The following is a 13496-nucleotide window of genomic DNA, read 5'->3' on the forward strand; positions in this document are numbered from 1 at the left end:
ATAATTATATGGCTATTGCTAGGCTCACCTGACATGCTAGAAAAAGATTACAAAAGACTAAGAGAAATTAATACTCAATTGAAAGCTGGTGTGCAAGCCAGTGAGTCTCCTTTTAGCATAGAGAGGGCTTTTTATCTCCTGAAGAAGTCAGAGAAAGCTGAATTCAGCATAGTACTTAATCATCAGAAGAGCTGCACTTCACAGAAGGTTAAACTCCCACTCAAAGTAAGTCTGCTATGAAAAAATAGGAAGCTAACATATATAATGGGAACATCTGGCTTCTTGCCCCAGAAATATTAAATTCCTAGATTTCCCTAAAACCTCTGAGCCTGCAGAACTGGCCAGATCTCTCTATTAAGAACTAATACTACTCCTTTTTGCTTGAAGAGAGTGCAGAGGCCTCTCCTTTGCAAAGCAACATGTAAACCCCCTCAGGATCTGTCCTCATATCCCACCCCCACAACTACAAATACAGTTAATTAGAATTACATGACACCATAACACAGCCAAGAAGTACTGAGCTTGAAAATGGAAGAAAGGGGCCAAACCCCAAAGCAACTATGTGACCTAGCTAACATGTGTAGTCAGGAGCCAGAGGAATACACATGAGACTGGATTCTGAGGGTGCTTGATCAAAGAGACAGACACATTAAGAATGGAAAAAGGAGAGTTTAATGATTTGGGGAGTACTCCCCCCAAGGTTCAGAATGTATACCCTAGCCAGGACCCTAGGAAATGGTGAAGAATTGCTATTAGAGTGGCTTCCAAAAGCATGGGAAAGACAATGGCCCATTCTAAGTGAGATTGAAATGCTAGGTTTGCTGTGGCAGATGGTAGAATAAGGGATTTTAAAATTCAGGAAAGTAGACATGTGGAGCAGATAGACTATGGAAGGTTAGAAACCTCACCAGATTAGGTTTTATCATTTAAACCTATCATTTAATTATTATGATTAGGTTTTATTAATTTTTTTCAATTCTTGATTTTTTTCCATTTCCATAAATTGTTTCTTTTTCAAATATACAACTCACTTTTCATAGTTTCCTGTTTCATATTTTCAATTTATCATTTATTTCTTTAAACATAAAAGGATGCTTGGTTATACTTTGCATCTGGTAATTTCCAATATCTAAAATCTTACTGAATTTTTTTCTATTTCTGCTGCTTCTTACTCTGATGTCTTATTTCTTATCATGCTATAAACTATAAACCATTTTCCTTGGAAAACTATTTGTGAAAATTATTTGAAGCCTAAGAGAAGACAGATTCTTCCAGGGAGGAAGAGACAGAGGATGCATCATTTACTGATGCTCTAAAGAATGCACTAACAGGAGGGACACCAACATCACTAAGTTGAGAGGAGAGTCTTTTCTGTAGGCCAAGGCAGATGGTAGGAAAAACTTACAGGGCTATGCTCATTGACAGCAATGGGGAGGATAGGCACCAAAACAATTAAGGCCAGGTGGTAGCACTTAACTTAAGAAGCCAGATGAATGCAATGACCTTAAAGATCAGTAGGGTTAGAGTGGCAGCCAAGGGGTATGTCTACAGGACATTATGGAGGTGCTAATTAGAATACAGTATGCTAGGGGAAAAATAAATAGGCAGTCAACTTGTACCATCAGAAGAAATCAAATATGGATGATCGGGGAGACCAACTGCAGTTTACCGAACAAAGAGTCAGTCATGACCACTGGCCAAATATTTGGACCAAAGCCAGTTTTTGGACCTCATACCCAGTGATTGAAGAAGAGCCTGTGTCCAAAGGATAAAGACAAGTAGTGGAATTAATGATTTCACAGTCCTTCTCCAAAGAGCAGCAGCTGTGTTCTAGGGTAACTACTCACAAGGGAATGGGGAATACACAAGTATTTGGGGGCTTGTTAGACACAAGGTTTGGGTTGATATTAATATCTAGAGACTTGAAGTGTCAAATTCATCCCTTCACTCCAAGAATGGGTGTATATGAGATCCAGTCAATAAATGGAGTCCTGGCCAAGGTACAGCTTAAAGTGGGTCCTTTGGAATCCCTGAACCCCCTTGACTGTCATTTTCTTGGTCACTGAAGGTATAATTTGAAAGACATATTTAATAGTTGGTACAACCACTGCATTAAATTATTAATCTCTGAAGTAAGAGCTATCATAGTGGGGAAGGCCAGGTGAAAAACTTTGAAACTCTTCCATATCCATCCTGGCCAAGTTAATGAATCAAAATAATATAACATTCCAAAGTAAAGGGGAGAGCAGAAATTAATGTCAACCTAAAGTTTTAAAATGGTATAGGAGTGATATTCCCAATCATACCTCCATTTATTTTTTTTATATTTTTATTTTTTTATTGTTATGTTAACCACCATATATTACATCATTAGTTTCTGATGTAGTGTTCCATGATTCTTTGTTTGCATATAACACCCAGTGCTCCATTCAGTACATGCCCTCTTCAAAGCCCATCACCAAGCCAACCCATCCCCCCCAACACCATCCCATCTAGAACCATCATTTGTTTCTCAGAGCCCATAGTCTCTCATGGTTCATCTCCCCCTCCAATTCCCCCCCCTTCATTTTTCCCTTCCTGCAATCTTTTTCTTTTTTTTTTTTAACATATAATGTATTATTTATTTCAGAAGTACAGGTCTGTGATTCAACAGTCTTACACAATTCACAGCGCTCCCATAGCACATACCCTCCCAAATGTCTATCACCCAGCCACCCCATCCCTCATATCCCCCACCACTCCAGCAACCCTCAGTTTGTTTCCTGAGATTAAGAATTCCTCAATTCAGTGAGGTCATATGATACATGTCTTTCTCTGATTGACTTATTTTGCTCAGCATAACACCCTCCAGTTCCATCCACGTTGTTGCAAATGGCAAGATTTCATTCCTTTCGATGACTGCATAATATTCCATAGTATATATATACCACACTTTCTTTATCCATTCATCTGTTGATGGATATCTTGGCTCTTTCCATAGTTTGGCTATTTATATATCCGTACCCCTTCGGATAACTACATTTGTATCTTTGGGGTAAATACCCAGTAGTGCAATTGCTGGGTCATAGGGTAGCTCTAATTTCAACTTTTTGAGGAACCTCCATACTGTTTTCCAGAGTGGTTGCACCAGCTTGCATTCCCACCAACAGTGTAGGAGAGTTCCCCTTTCTCCACATCCCCGCCAAATCTGTCATTTCCTGACATATTAATTTTAGCCACTCTGACTGGTGTGAGGTGGTATCTCATTAAGGTTTTGATTTGGATTTCCCTGATGCCCAGCGATGTTGAGCACTTTTTCACGTGTCTGTTGGCCATTTGGATGCCTTCTTTGGAAAAATGTCTGTTCATGTCTTCTGCCCATTTCTTCATTGGATCATTTGTTCTTTGGGTGTTGAGTTTGATAAGTTCTTACTAGATTTTGGATACTAGCCCTTTATCTGATATGTCATTTGCAAATATCTTCTCCCATTCTGTCGGTTGTCTTTTGGTTTTGTTGACTGTTTCTTTTGCTGTGCAAAAGCTTTTTATCTTGAAGTCCCAATAGTTCATTTTTGCCCTTGCTTCCCTTGCCTTTGGCAATGTTTCCAGGAAGAAGTTGCTGCAACTGAGGTTGAAGAGGTTGCTGCCTGTTTTCTTCTTTAGGATGTTGATGGACTCCTGTATCACACTTAGGTCTTTCAACCATTTTAAGTCTATTCTTGTGTGTGGTGTAAGGAAATGGTCCAGTTTCATTCTTCTGCATGTGGCTGTCCAATTTTCCCAACACCATTTGTTGAAGAGACTGTCTTTGTTCCATTGGCCATTCTTTCCTGCTTTGTCAAAGATGAGTTGACCATAGAGTTGAGGGTCCATTTCTGGGCTCTCTATTCTGTTCCATTGATCTATGTGTCTGTTTTTGTGCCAGTACCATACTGTCTTGATGATGACAGCTTTGTAATAGAGATCGAAGTCTGGAATTGTGATGCCACCAGCTTTTCTTTTCTTTTTCCACATTCCTCAGGCTATTTGAGGTCTTTTCTAGTTCCATACAAATTTTAGGATTATTAGTTCCATTTCTTGGAAAAAAGTGGATGGCATTTTGATAGGGATTGCATTGAATGTGTAGATTGCTTTAGGTAGCATTGACATCTTCACAATATTTGTTCTTCCAATCCATGAGCATGGAATGCTTTTCCATTTCTTTGTGTCTTCCTCAATTTCTTTCATGAGTATTTTATAGTTTTCTGAGTACAGATCCTTTGTCTCTTTGGTTAGATTTATGCTTAGGTATCTTATGGTTTTGGGTGCAGTTGTAAGTGGGATGGACTCCTTAATTTCTCTTTCTTCTGTCTTGTTGTTGGTGTATAGGAATACCACTGATATCTGTACTTTGATTTTATATCCTGCCACTTTACTGAATTCCTGTATGAGTTCTAGCAGTATTGGGGTGGAGTCTTTTGGGTTTTCCACATAAAGTATCATATCATCTGCAAAGAATGAGAGTTTGACTTCTTCTTTGCCGATTTGGATGCCTTTTATTTCTTTTTGTTGTCTGATTGCTGTGGCTAGGACTTCTAGTACTATGTTGAATAGCAATGGTGATAGTGGACATCCCTGCCATGTTCCTGACTTTAGGGGGAAAGCTCTCAGTTTTTCCCCATTGAGAATGATATTTGCTGTAGGTTTTTCATAGATGGCTTTTATGATATTGAGGTATGTACCCTCTATGCCTATACTCTGAAGAGTTTTGATCAAGAAGGGATGCTGTACTTTGTCAAATGCTTTTTCTGCATCTATTGAGAGGATCATATGATTCTTGTTCTTTCTTTTGTTAATGTATTGTATCACGTTGATTGATTTGTGGATGTTGAAGCAACCTTGCAGCCCAGGGATAAATCCCACTTGGTCGTGGTGAATAATCCTTTTAATGTACTGTTGGATCCTAGTGGTTAGTATTTTGGTGAGAATTCTTGCATCCACATTCATCAAGGATATTGGTCTGTAATTCTCCTTTTTGGTGGAGTCTTTGCCTGGTTTTGGCCTCAAGGTAATGGTGGCCTCATAAAACAAGTTTGGAAGTTTCGTCTATTTTTATTTTTTTGGAACAGTTTCAGAAGAATAGGTATTAATTCTTCTTTAAATATTGTGTATGTGTGTGTTTTTTTAAATTTTATTATGTTATGTTAGTCACCATACAATACATCATTAGGTTTTGATATGGTGATCCACGATCCATTGTTTTTGTATGACACCCAACGCTCCATGAAGTATGTGCCCTCCTTAATACCCATGACTGGGCTAACAAATCTCCCCCCCCTCCTCCCCACTAAAACCCTGTTTTTCTCTCAAAGTCCATAGTCTTTCATGGTTCATCTCTCCCTCTAATTCCCGCCCCCCTCATTTTTCCCTTCCTTCTCCTAATGTCCTCCATGCTATTCCTTATGATCCACAAATAAGTGAAACCATATGATAAATGACTCTCTGCTTGACTTATTTCACTTAGCATAATCTCCTCCAGTCACATCCATGTTGATGTAAAAGTTGGGTATTCATCCTTTCTGTTGACTGAGTAATATTCCATTGTATATATGGACCACATCTTCTTTATCCATTCATCAGTTGAAGGGCATCTCGGCTCTTTCCACAGTTTGGCTATTGAGGACATTGCTGCTGTTAAAATGAGGTGCATATGGCCCTTCTTTTCACTACATCTGTGTTTTGGGGGTAAATACCCAGTAATGCAATTGCTGGGTCATAGGGTAGCTCTATTTTTAATTTTTTGAGGCACCATCACACTGTTTTCTAAAGTGGCTGTACCAACTTGCATTCCCACCAAGAGTGTAAGAGGGTTCCCCTTTCTCCACAACCCCTCCAGCATTTGTTGTTTCTTTCCCTGTCCATTTTTGCCATTCTAACTGGTGTAAGGTGGTATCTCAATGTGCTTTTGATTTGAATTTCCCTGATGGCTAATGATGATGAACATTTTTTCATGTGTCTGTTAGCCATTTGTATGTCATCTTCAGAGAAGTGTCGTTTCATACCTTCTGCCCACTTTTTGACTTGATTATTTGTTTTTTTGGGTGTTGAGTTTGAGAAGTTCTTTATAGATCTTGGATACCAGCCCTTTATCTGTAGTGCCATTTGCAAATATGTTCTTCCATTCTGTGGGTTGCCTCTTTGTTTTGTTGACTGTTTCCTTTGCTGTGCAGAAACTTTTATCTTGATGAAGTCCTGAAATTTCATTTTTGCTTTTGTTTCACTAGTTTTTGGAGATGTATCTTGAAAGAAGTTGCTGTGGCCGATCTCAAAGAGGTTACTGCCTATGTTCTCCTCAAGGATTTTGATGGATTCCTGTCTCACATTGAGGTCTTTCATCCACTTTGAGTTTAACTTTGTGAATGGTGTTAGAGAATGGTCGAGTTTCATTCTTCTGCATGTGCCTGTCAAATTTTCCCGGCACCATTTATTGAAGAGACTTTTTTCCATTGCATGTCTTTTCCTGCTTTGTCAAAGATTATTTGACCATAGAGTTGAGGGTCCATCTCTGGGCTCTCTACTCTGTTCCATTGGTCTATATGTCTGTTTTTGTGCCAGTACCATGCTGTCTTGGTGATCACAGCTTTGTAATATAGCTTGAAATCGGGCAATGTGATGCCCCCAGCTTTGTTTTACTTTTTCAACATTTCCTTGGTGATTTGGGGTCTTATCTGATTCCATACAAGTTTTAGGATTGTTTGTTCCAGCACTTTGAAAAATGTCATTGAATTTTGATCAGGATGGTGTTGAAGGTGTAGATTGCTCTGGGAAGCATAGACATTTTAACAATGTTTATTCTTCCGATCCATGAGCATGGAATATTTTTCCATCTTTTTGTGTCTTCTTTAATTTCTTTCATGAGTGTTCTGTAGTTCCTAGAGTATAGATCCTTTACCTCTTTGGTTAGGTTTATTCTGAGGTATCTTAGGGTTTTTGGTGCTATTGTAAATGGAATCATTTCTCTAATTTCTCTTTCTACAGTTTTGTTGTTAGTGTATAGAAAGCAACTGATTTCTGTGTACTGATTTGTATCCTGCCACATTACTGAATTGATGGATGAGTTCTAGTAATTTGGAGGTGGGGTCTTTTGGGTTTTCCACATAAAGTATCATATCATCTGCGAAAAGAGAGAGTTTGACTTCTTCTTTGCCAATATGAATACATTTTATTTCTTTTTGTTGTCTGATTGCTTTTGCTAGGACTTCTAGTACTATGTTGAAGAACAGTGGTGAGAGTGGGCACCCTTGACGTGTTCCTGATCTTAAGGGAAAGGTTCTCAGCTTTTCCCCATTGAGGATGATATTTGCTGTGGTTTTTTCATAGATAGATTTTATGAACTTGAGGAATGTTCCCTCTATCCCTATACTCTGAAGAGTTTTAATCAGGAAGGATGTTGTAATTTGTCAAATATTTTTTCTACATCAATTGAGAGGACCATATGGTTCTTCTCCCTCCTCTTATTAATGTGTTCTATCACATTGATTGATTTGCGAATGTTGAACTACTCTTGCATGCCCGGGATAAATCCCACTTGGTCGTGGTGGATGATCCTTTTAATGTATTGTTGGATCCTATTAGTTAGGATTTTGTTGAGGATTTTGGAATCCATATTCATCAGTGATATCAGTCTGAAATTCTCCTTTTTGATGGGGTCTTTGCCTGGTTTGGGGATTAAGGTAATGCTGGCCTCATAGAATGAGTTTGGAAGTTTTCCTTCTGTTTCTATTTTTTGAAACAGCTTCAGTAGAATAGGCAATATTTCTTCTTTGAATGTTTGGTAGAATTCCCCAGGGAATCCATCAGGCCCTGGACTCTTGTTTTTTGGGAGGTTTTTGGTCAATGCTTCAATTTCATTACTGGTTATTGGCCTATTCAGGTTGTCAATTTCTTCTTGTTTCAGTCTTGGCAGTGTATAGGTTTCCAGGAAGGTATCCATTTCATCCAGATTGCTCAATTTATTGGCATATAGTTGTTGATAATAATTTCTAATAATTGCTTCTATTTCCTTGGTGTTAGTCCTGATCTCTCCCCTTTCATTCATAATTTTATTAATTTGGGTCCTTTCTCTCTTTTTTTGGATAAGTCTGGCTAGTGGTTTATTGATCTTATTAATTCTTTCAAAGAACCAACTTCTAGTTTTGTTGATCTGATCTACTGTGTTTCTGGTTTCTAATTCATTGATCTCTGCTCTAATTTTAATTACTTCTCTTCTAATGCATGGCTTAGGCATCATTTGTTGCTTTTTCTCTAGTTCTTTAAGGTGTAGAGTTAGTTGGTGAATTCGGGATTTTTCTGTTTTTTTGAGTGAGGCTTGGATGGCTATGTATTTCTCCCTTAGGACCGCCTTTGCAGTATCCCATAGGTTTTGGAAAATGTGTTTTCGTTCTCATTGATTTCCATGAATTGTTTAAGTTCTTCTTTGATTTCCTGGTTGATCCAAACATTCTTGAGCAGAGTGGTCTTTAGCTTCCAAGTGTTTGAATTTCTGCCAAAATTTTCCTGTAATTGAGTTCCAGTTTTAAAGCATTGTGGTCTGAGAATATGCAGGGAATAATCTCAATCTTTTTGTATCAGTTGAGACCTGATTTGTGACCCAGTATGTAGTCTATTCTGGAGTCAGTTCCATGTGTGCTCGACAAGAATGAGTATTCTTTTGTTTTAGGGTGGAATGTTCTGTAAATATCTATGAGGTCTATCTGGTCCAGTGTATCATTCAAAGCTCTTCTTTCCTTGTTGATTTTCTGCTTAGATGATCTGCCCATTGCTGAGAGTAGAGTATTGAGGTCTCCTACAATTAACATATTGTTATCAATATGACTATTTTGGTTAACAGTTGGCTTATGTAGTTGGCTGCTCCCATGTTGGGGGCATAGATATTTACAATTGTTAGATCTTCTTTTTGGATAGACCCTTTAAGAATGATATAGTGTCCTTCTGTGTCTCTCATTACAGACTTTAGTTTAAATTATAATTTTCTGATATAAGAATTTCTACCCCAGCTTTCTTTTGAAGTCTGCTGGCCTGGAAGATGGATCTCCTCCCTTCACTTTCAGTCTGGATGTATCTTTAGGTGCAAAATGAGTCTCCTACAGGCAGCATATGGATGGGTCCTGTCTTTTTATCCAATCTGCAACCCTGTGCCGTTTTATGGGAGCATTGAGGCCATTCACATTGAGAGTGATTGTTGAAAAATATGTATTAATTGTCAACATGTTGCCTGGGAACACGTTGTTTTTATAGATTGTCCCTGTATATTTCTGTTGGATATCACTCTTGGGGTCTTTCTCCTTTTATAGAACCCCCCTTAATATTTCTTGCAAGGCTGGCTTAGTGGTCACATATTCTTTCAGTTTCTGCCAGACTTGGAAGCTCGGCCTCTCTCCATCCATTCTAAATGAAAGCCTTCCAGGATAAAGTATTCTTGGCTGCATGTTCTTCTCATTTAGTACACTGAATATGTCTTGCCAGCCCTTTCTGGCTTGCCAGGTCTCTGTGGACAGATCTGACGTTATTCTGATGTTCTTCCCTTTGTACGTAAGGAATCTCTTCCCCCTAACTGCCCTTAAGATGGTTTCCTTGGTTCTAAGATTTGCAAGTTTTACTATTACATGCTGGGGTGTTGGCCTGTTTTCTTCATCTTGGGAGGGGTCCTCTCTGCCTCTAGGACGCGAATGTTTGTTTCATTCCCCACATTAGGGATGTTCTCAGCTATGATATTTTCAAATACATCTTCTAGTCCTCTCTCTCCACTCCCTCCCGGATTCCAATTATTCTTTTGATTATATTTTTTATTGTTATGTTAATCACCATACATTACATCATTAGTTTACGATGTAGTGTTCTATGATTCATTGTTTGTGTATAACGCCCAGTGCTCCATGGAGAACGTGCCCTCTTTAAAACCCATCTCCAGGCGAACCCATCCTCCCACCTCCCTCCCTTCTAGAATCCTCAGTTTGTTTTTCAGAGTCCATTGTCTCTCATGGTTCGTCTCCCCCTCTGATTTCCCCCCTCATTCTTCCCCTCCTGCTATCTTCTTCTTTTTTGTTTTTTTCTAAACATATATTGCATTATTTGTTTCAGAGGTACAGGTCTGTGATTCAACACTCTTGCACAATTCACAGTGTTCCCAATAACACATGCCCTCCCCACTGTCTATCACCCAGCCACCCCGGCCCTCCCACACCACCCCCACTCCAGCAAACCTCACTTTGTTTCCTGAGATTAAGAGTTCCTCATATCAGTGAGGTCATATGATACATGTCTTTCTCTGATTGACTTATTTTGCTCAGCATAACACACTCCAGTTCCATCCACGTCTTTGCAAATGGCAAGATCTCATTCTTTTTGATGGCTGCATAATATTCCATTGTATATATATACCACACCTTCTTTATCCATTCATCTCTTGACGGACATCTTGACTCTTTTCACAGCTTAGCTATTGTGGACATTGCTGCTATAAACATTGGGGTGCAAATACCCCTTCAGATCCCTACATTTGTAACTTTAGGGTAAATACCCAGAAGTGCAATTGCTGGATTGTATGGTAACTCTAAATTCAACTTTTTGAGGAACCTCCACACTGTTTTCCAGAGTGGTTGCACCAGCTTGCATTCCCACCAACAGTGTAGGAGGGTTCCCCTTTCTCCACATCCTCACCAAAATCTGTCATTTGCTGACTTGTTAATTTTAGCCATTCTGACTAGTGTGAGGTGGTATCTCATTGAAGTTTTGATTTGGATTTCCCTGATGCCAAGTGATGTTGAGCACTTTTTCATGTGTCTGTTGGCCATTTGGTTGTCTTCTCTGGAAAAATGTCTGTTCATGTCTTCTGCCCTTTTCTTGAATGGATTCTTTATTCTTTGGGTGTTGAGTTTGATAAGTTCTTTATAGATTTTGGATACTAGCCCTTTATCTGATATGTCATTTGCAAATATCTTCTCCCATTCTGTCGGTTGTCTTTTGGTTTTGTTGACTGTTTCTTTTGTTGGGCAAAAGCTTTTTATCTTGATTAAGTCCCAAAAGTTCATTTTTGCCCTTGGTTCCCCTGCCTTTGGCGATGTTTCCAGGAAGAAGTTGCTGCAGCTCAGGTCGAAGAGGTTGTTGCCTTTATTCTCCTTTAGGATGTTGATGGACTCCTGTCTCACATTGAGGTCTTTCAACCATTTGGAGTCTAATATGGTGTGTGGTTTAAGGAAATGGTCCAGTTTCATTCTTATGCATGTACCTGTCCAATTTTCTCAACACCATTTGTTGAAGAGAATGTCTTTTTTCCACTGTATATTCTTTCCTGCTTTGTCAAAGATTAGTTAACCATAGAGTGGAGGATCCATTTCTGGGGTCTCTATTCTGTTCCATTTATCTATGTGTTTGTTTTTGTGCCAGTACCACACTGTCTTGATGATGACAGCTTTGTAATAGAGCTTGAAGTCCGGAATGGTGATGCTGCCAGCTTTGCTTTTCTTTTTCAACATTCCTCTGGCTATTCGGGGTCTTTTCTGGTTCCATACAAATTTTAGGATTATTTTTTCCATTTCTTGGACAAAAGTGGATGGTATTTTGATGGGGATTGCATTGAATATGTAGATTGCTCTAGGCAGCACTGACATCTCACAATATTTGTTCTTCTGATCCATGAGCATGGAATGCTTTTCCATTTCTTTGTGTCTTCCTCAATTTCTTTCATGAGTATTTTATAGTTTTCTGAGTATAGATCCTTTGCCTCTTTGGTTAGATTTATTTCTAGGTATCTTATGGTTTTGGGTGCAGTTGTAAATGGGATTGACTCCTTAATTTCTCTTTCTTCTGTCTTGTTGTTGGTGTATAGGAATGCCACGCATTTCTGTGCATTGATTTTATACCCTGCCACTTTACTGATTCCTGTATGAGTTCTAGCAGTTTTGGGGTAGAGTCTTTTGGGTTTTCCACATAAAGTATCATATCATCTGCAAAGGGTGAGAGTTTGACTTCTTCTTTGCCAATTTCGATGCCTTTTATTTCTTTTTGTTGTCTGATTGCTGTGGCTAGGACTTCTCGTACTATGTTGAATAGTAATGGTGATAGTGGTTTGGGATCAAGGTAATGGTGGCCTCATAAAACGAGTTTGGAAGTTTTCCTTCCACTTCTATTTTTTGGAACAGTTTCAGAAGAATAGGTATTAGTTCTACTTTAAATGTTTGGTAGAATTCCTCTGGGAAGCCATCTGGCCCTGGGCTTTTGTTTTTTGGGAGATTTTTGATGACTGCTTCAATTTCCTTAGTGGTTATAGGTCTGTTCAGGTTTTCTATTTCTTCCTGGTTCAGTTTTGGTAGTTGATACATCTCTAGGAATGCATCCATTTCTTCCAGGTTATCTAATTTGCTGGCATAGAGTTGCTCATAATATGTTCTTATAATTGTTTGTATTTCTTTGGTGTTGGTTGTGATCTTTCCTCTTTCATTCATGATTTTGTTGATTTGGGTCATTTCTCTTTTCTTTTGGATAAGTCTGGCCTGGGGTTTATCAATCTTGTTAATTCTGTCAAAGAACCAGCTCCTGGTTTTGTTGATCTGTTCTACTGTTCTTTTTGTTTCTACTTCATTGATTTCTGCTCTGATCTTTATTTTTTTTCTTCTCCTACTGAGTTTAGGCTTCATTTGCTGTTCTTTCTCCAGCTCCTTTTGGTGTATGGTTAGGTTGTGTACTTGAGACCTTTCTTGTTTCTTGAGAAAAGCTTGTATTGCTATATACTTTCCTCTTAGGACTGCCTTTGCTGCATCCCAAAGACTTTGAATAGTTGTGTTTTCATATTCATTGGTTTTCATGAATTGTTTTAATTCTTCTTTAATTTTCTGGTTGACCCATTCATTCTTTAGTAGGATGCTCTTTAGCCTCCATGTATGTTTGTTCTTTCCAACTTTCCTCTTGTGATTGAGTTCTAGTTTGAAAGCATTGTGGTCTGAGAATATGCAGGGAATAATCCCAATCTTTTGGTACCGGTTGAGACCTAATTTGTGACCTAGGGTGTGATCTATTTTGGAGAATGTTCCATGGGCACTATAGAAGAATGTGTTCCGTTGCTTTGGGATGGAATGTTCTGAATATGTCTGTGAAGTCCATTTGGTCCAGTGTGTCATTTAAAGTCTTTATTTCCTTGTTGATCTTTTGCTTAGATGATCTGTTGATTTCAGTGAGGGGGGTGTTAAAGTCTCCCACTATTATTGTATTGTTGTCAATGTGTTTCTTTGCTTTTGTTATTAATTGCCTTATATAATTGGCTGCTCCCATGTTAGGGGCATAGATATTTACAATTGTTAGATCTTCTTGTTGGATAGACCCTTTAAGTAGGATATACTGTCCTTCCTCATCTCTTATTACAGTCTTTGGTTTAAAATCTAATTTGTCTGATATAAGGATTGCCACCCCAGCTTTCTTTTGGTGTCCATTAGCAGGGTAAATTGTTTTCCACCCCCTCACTTTAAATCTGGGGGTGTCTTTGG

Source organism: Neomonachus schauinslandi, chromosome 11, assembly GCF_002201575.2.
Source record: "Neomonachus schauinslandi chromosome 11, ASM220157v2, whole genome shotgun sequence".
Classification (NCBI taxonomy): Eukaryota; Metazoa; Chordata; class Mammalia; order Carnivora; family Phocidae; genus Neomonachus; species Neomonachus schauinslandi.